Source organism: Brachycentrus maculatus, unplaced genomic scaffold (assembly GCF_059751285.1).
Source record: "Brachycentrus maculatus isolate JH-2025_06_01 unplaced genomic scaffold, ASM5975128v1 h1tg000341l, whole genome shotgun sequence".
NCBI lineage: Eukaryota > Metazoa > Arthropoda > Insecta > Trichoptera > Brachycentridae > Brachycentrus > Brachycentrus maculatus.
This window is the reverse complement of record NW_028281090.1, coordinates 662-7500: the sequence shown is the minus strand read 5'-3', so window position 1 is coordinate 7500 and position 6839 is coordinate 662.

Genomic DNA, 6839 nt, shown 5'->3' with positions numbered 1-6839 from the left:
CTTAATACGTGTATATAGTTTGTTATGCAAATGTATCAATAATTTATTTCAAATAATCTATGACTTTATTCCGCCTCCGTAGTGTAATGGTCAGCACGCTCGGCTACCATTCTGGAGGTCCCAGGTTCGATTCCCAAGGGGGGTAAAATAAATATAAGTGTGTTTTCACTGTCATCTTTATTCAATATTACCCTGGACTGGTATCTGAAGCGGAGGGCTGATCACCTTTCCTTCATGTGTAAAAACGATCAAGATAACACTGCGTTTATATGACGCAGTGCCCTATGCACCATTGGGGTGAGGATAAGGGTTTTATTATTATTATGAATTTATCTCTTCGACAATATAATGGGGTGATAAATTAGGAAAAATATATTTTTTTCATAAATATCATATAATTTTATTATTCAGGTGGGATTCCTATGTATTCTTTCAAGCATATTATATCTTTCTTTTACCCAACCCCCAAAATAGATTGTATTTTTTTTTTCATTTAAAACTTTTGTGCATATTGACGGTTTTATTGCTAAGAAGTAATATCTTCCAAACAACCCAAAATTATACTTATGTTTACTGGTCAAATTGTCAACCTTAAACAGACGTTTGAAATGAGAGATAGTGCTTTCACATAAAAAAAAAATATATAAATATATATATATATATATATATATATATATATATATATATATATATATATATATATATATATATATATATATATATATAAATATATATATATATATATATATATATATATATATATATATATATATATATATATATATATATATATATATATATATATATATGTATATATATATATATATATATATATATATATATATATATATATATATATATATATATATATATATATATATATGTATATATATATATATATATATATATATATATATATATATATATATATATATATATATATATATATTGTATATATAAATTACACAACAAGTGAAAAAAACTCTCTCAACTCAAAAATTAAATTATCTTTTAAAAAAATCGTTCCTGGTTTAAAAAAAATTAAAAGAGATATCTGGAAAATTTTGTTGATTAAAGTATGTATATAACAGGTTAATATGGGTGACAGCTAAAATCCAAATACGCATGTAGAAGTCTTGACTGAAAATTTCATTTTGTTGTATAAAAATAAATTTACAATTAACCTTTTTCTTAAAAGATCAAATATTTACATAATTATCCCTGTGACAGAATTCTTCATAATTTTATCAACCCTTTGAAAGCAAATGTCAATTTAAATCAAGCTTAAAAACCTCTTTATTGCGTCTTTACCAAATAAGAAATATAGGTTTTCTTAAATATCAATAAACCACATGTTTATTGTCATTTTTTAAGTTTATTAATGTAAACAAGACTAGGTTTGAGAAATACAGATCTTTTCACCAACAGGTGAAGATACAAACTATATATTAGCATATTTATTGTAACTGCAGACAGTTGGTAGAATTCCATATTGAATTGTTGGGTATATATCCACGGTTTATTTGGTTGAATTCTACATTTATTTATATTTATTTTAATACGTGACGCGTTTCGTCTTCTTAGGACATTATCAAACACTTATAACCTACTCTTATAAAAATATATCTCATAATGTTTTAATAGTTATTACTTCATAAATACGGAATTGTTTAATTGGCTTTATTTTTATTAAGGTAACTATTTTTATTTATTGAGTCGGCATTAACTTTGTGGAATGAAATGATTATTTTATTAAAATTAAACACTTGAATATACCACAATAATGAGTTTTATTTTTATTTACGACTAGTTTCGTAAACTACAGATGTTTTCATCTTCTGGTACAAATTAAAACTGGTTTTTATTTGCACCAGAAGATGAAAACATCTGTAGTTTTCGAAACTAGTCGTAAATAAAAATAAAACTCATTAAAGTGGTATATTCAAGTGTTTAATTTTAATAAAATAACTATTTTTGTTATTTTTTGACATCTCATCAAAGATGTAGAATTGGAATTGTAATTGGAGATAATCCAAATTTTGTGTAACTATTTTTGTTAATGTAATGTAATGTTTTTTATTGTTATGTAACTATTTTTTATAAAATACTTTTTAAATGTAAAGCTGTACAATTCCCGAACAAATAAAATAAAATAAAATTATTGTTGGCAATCGCTTATTAATTTCCATAAGACTACAATTCCAAATTTCACCTAATAATTCATAACCCACAAACACATTTATGTGTATCACAAATGTGATTATGGCAATCAAACCACACACTTTGTGGTTTGATAGCGTCGCTACCTTGCCTTGGCGCTAAACGGTTACTATATTTCTTATCTCTTTCATACTTAAATTATGTACGTAATTAATATAATTTATCTTCGAGTTTTCAGCTCCATAATTCATTGTAATATTTTGATATAATTTTTGTTTTGATTATACTTGATCCGAACTCTACCCACAACTATTTGGCACATAGAGCACCGAATAAGATCGATACTTGATCGTAAATTTACGAAAGCACTTCTTGAGCTTAGGTGTGGAATACATTTGAAGGAATACAGATCGTAAGCTAAACTTAACTAACCAAGGGGCGGAGGTTGAAAACAAAGGAAAAATGGAAAGAGAAGGTGAAGAATTTTAAAAGATGTAGTCTTTAATAAAACTCAAGTGGTATAAAACAAGTGTTTTCTTTAATCATTGTTACATGTCTTACCACAAAGTTAATGCCGAAACAATAAATAAAATACTAAAATGTTTCACTGCCTACACCCCGGTACACTAGAAAATTTGGTGGTGGTTTCACAAACTTGTATTTATTTATGTTGGCAATAACTGGGATACTAAAAGCTTTTAAATGTAATTTCACAGTTAAATCGCGATACCATTTTGTTTCACTATTTATAAAAATTTCGCAAATTAGTTCATAAAAAAATGCTTTGCAAGGAAAGGTCTGTCAAGAAGCCTAGATGCTTCCGTATCAGATCTGGGAATGAGGTGGGACAGGTTTCAATATATTTGAATAAATACACTTAATTTATGTATTTAAGACTTCGCAGATAAAGGCATCATTACTATGTTAGAAAGGAAATGGAGGAGGAAAGTATACGGTATTAGGAAAATAGGAGCAGTGCATGTTGCACACCCATAGTTAATAATTTTTTTTGTTATTTATACACATTAATACGTACAACGGCCCTTAGGAAAAAATATTTTAATAATTTTATTATATTTTTTGTAGTGCTGTTGATTTCCCTCAACAATTAAAATTAAATGAATAATTATTATTATATTAGAAATTTAATGTTCAGTTGAGGTAAAATCACTTAAAATAACTTGGAAATAATTTCCTCAAGAATAATAATCATTCAGGTGTAAATGGGATAATTTCGTTAGTTGGTTCATTAATATTAAATTCTTAAAAAAGACTTCATCAACTTCTTGAAAGTTAGGTTGAATGAAAAGATCAAAAAAAATCTACAAGGAAAATATTTAAAACGCAATCTTAACAGGGAAGAGAATCTCCAGATTAAGACACTTAATTCTAATAAGGACTTTTAAAGATAAAAGTGAGTAATGAACTCCTTCAAAAAATGACAAAATGTCAAATAAAATGTCAGCATAATTGACGTGAATTTTTCTTTTGAATCGTGTGACGAAATGAAAATAAATTTCGTGCCGGGACAAGAGTACATCTCAAATCCTGTGAGCCTCAAATATGTTATTAAATTTGCCAAATACAAAATTGAATTTATTGATGACGTATTCAAGTCAACCCGTTGACTACAGATGAGTTATTTTTAGCTTCCCAACCAATCCTCCTAGTAGTAAATGTTAAAACTACTTTTATTGAACAAATATCATCATTTGTACCTCGTTATTCCTAGGAAAAAATCCTGATTTTTATTATTTAGCTCAGAGGTAGAATATTCTGTAAATCGATAAACTTTGTATAACTGTGTGTGGGAGAGGATGTATTATATATATAATATATTAATTTATGTTCTACAAAAGTTGACATTTCATCGTTCGATTTTAATATAATAAATTAAATGTTGACATTTAGAGTATGAATAACTTCTAAAATTATCACCACCTTTACCATTTATGGTTCAAATCAGACGTCTTCAACCATGTTTTTAGTAATCCACATTCATGCAAAATATGTATGTTGGATTTGAAAGTAAAACTCATCATATGATATGTGTATTACGAAGGCCGAGGGCCAAAACATAGTGCAGAATATATTTTATAACTAACCATCACGCCGCTTTTCCGCAGGAGTAGGCAGAGAGAATAGAACGCCACACTACTCTGTTTTTGCAAACATTCTTCGCCTCTTCTAAGTTCACGCATCTCCTCATACATACCCGCCGATTATTTCGACTCCAAACCTGACCGCTTTTATGTATTTAACATACCTGATCTTCTCAAGTTTTCCTCAGTCTTCCTCTGCTTCTTTTTCAAACTATATTCGCTTCATCAATTTGTTTTACCGTTCTTTCCTCACTCATTCGTTCCACATGTCCAAACCATCTATATTTTATAATATTATAAACGTAATAATGAAATCCTAAACACATTTGATACATTTAAGCGTTTATTTAAGAGAAGTGTATTTTTATGCATTAGTTATCAGCTTCCATAGTGTAGTGGTTGGCACATTTATCTACCATGATAGACTTCCCAGGTTTGACGCCCAGGAGGTTAAAATAGAATGTTTTTCTCTCTCATATTTTTTTAATGCTGTCCTAAACTGGTATCCGCATCAAGACTGTTCACCTTACATTTATACCGCCTTCGCAGTGTTATGGTTATCACGCTCGGCTACCGTACTGGAGGTTCCGGGTTCAATTCCCAGGGAAGGGGTCAAATAAATATAAGTGAATTTTTCACTCTGATATTTACTCAATATTAATCTAGACTGATACCCAAAGCTGAGGGTTGATCACCTTTCCTCCATGTGTTAGCGATCAAGTTTTTAGGATACATGTAATATTTTGTATCAAGTGCAAAGGAATGCAAATTCTTAAGTTGAGTTTACCGACAGACCGATTGAAAGGGTTAAAAATCCCTCATGATTCCTCACAACAGAAATACGAAAAGTGTTTTATAATTTGGTAACCTCGAATGAAGGTACATTCATTTTTTCACAGTCGTTTTTATTTTATTGTGCAATAATAGCGTAATAAATTTAATTTAAAATATCTTTTTTATATTGAAGTACGTTTAACGACTAGATTTTTTTAACAAAAGTATTATTAAAAAATCTATTGGTATATTTTTTGTTAATTACCTATAAAATTACTGTTTCAAATCACTTAATTTCATAATAGATGTTTTGAGGTTGTTTAATTTTGAAGTATGTATTTATTATTTTATCCCTATCCGTACTCAGTGGTGCATAGGGTACCGCGTTGGTGCGACGCAGTATCAATTTTATTTTCAAATTCATGAAGACAAAGAAATCATTTCTATACTCTAATCAAGTTATGAAAGTATGAATACTATATACATGGTGGTAAATGTGAAAAATACCTTAATTGTCAAAAAACATGACATATCAAAAAATGTTACGAAAAATGAGGCACTTTAAATAAGTTTGCCTGCCAATAAAAATGTAATCTTTTTTTGGAAAAAAGTTTTTAATGAAGTAAAATGTAAGAAAAACTTTAGGGCAAAAAAGAAGTTCTTTATCTACATTTAAGGGTTAAAAGAAATGTTGAAAGCAGTAAAAAAGGTGTTTATGAACTTTTAACAAAGGACTATTAAATTTGAAGATTTTTCATAATATCGTAAGTTTGTCAACTTTTAAATTCATATTACTTTTTCAAGTGTCATTATTATTGAAAAATACTTGGTACTCGTTTTTAATATAAAGAATATTAATAAAGATTTTAATATTGCAAATTTATAGTTTGCATAGAGCTTTTTATTCACATCCTTCTTTGATACTGAAATTTGAAAGCAACTACTTTTTTTTTATTTAAATGTAAACAGATACGCATTATTGTGGAAAATAAAAAATCGTAAACTATCCATCGCATGATTATCTATATGTTTAAGGGAAAGACGAGAGAAATCTCTCTTAATAATATTATATGAGTGATGAATCTGTCGATATCCGATGAGAAAGTAATTAAGTTAGTTGGACTAACCCTAAGACTGACACGGGGATAAATGGATTAATTCGGAAATAATTCAATAGAATTTTGTGATTCGAAAACGTCACAGGTCAGCCTACTCCGATTTAACCTTCAGGAGAAAATACATAATTTTTTTAAATGTTTATCATTTTATAAAATTAAATATTTATTATAATTAATATTTGAATACTAACTTTGTGATTTTCCATTTTATAATTAAACTGTAACTCTGTTTTAAAATCACTATGAATATTTTATTTTAACTTAATTATAATGTCTAACGGTTTCGAAGCTAACCGCTGAGACTGTAGTCTTGATAAAGAAACGGTTAGCTTTGAAACCGGTAGACATTATAATTAAGTTAAAATAAAATATTTATAGTGATTTTAAAACAAAGTTAAATTTTAATTATTGAATATTTATTATTTCTTTTTATTATTTGAAATTAACACTTGAGTTTTACTCACTAAAATAGACTTTTAAAATACAAAAAGCGAAAATTTATACAAATAAAGAAACAAAGGATATTATCAAACTGTAAGTACGTATATGATAATATGCGTAAATTATTGAAAGCGCCGAGACAAAAATGGCTGTCAATCAAAAACGGGGAGTGATAAATGTGTCGGGTTGTGGTCCCGTGGTCAGTGTCACGGACTCTTAAGTCAGAGTTTCTCGGTTCGAACCC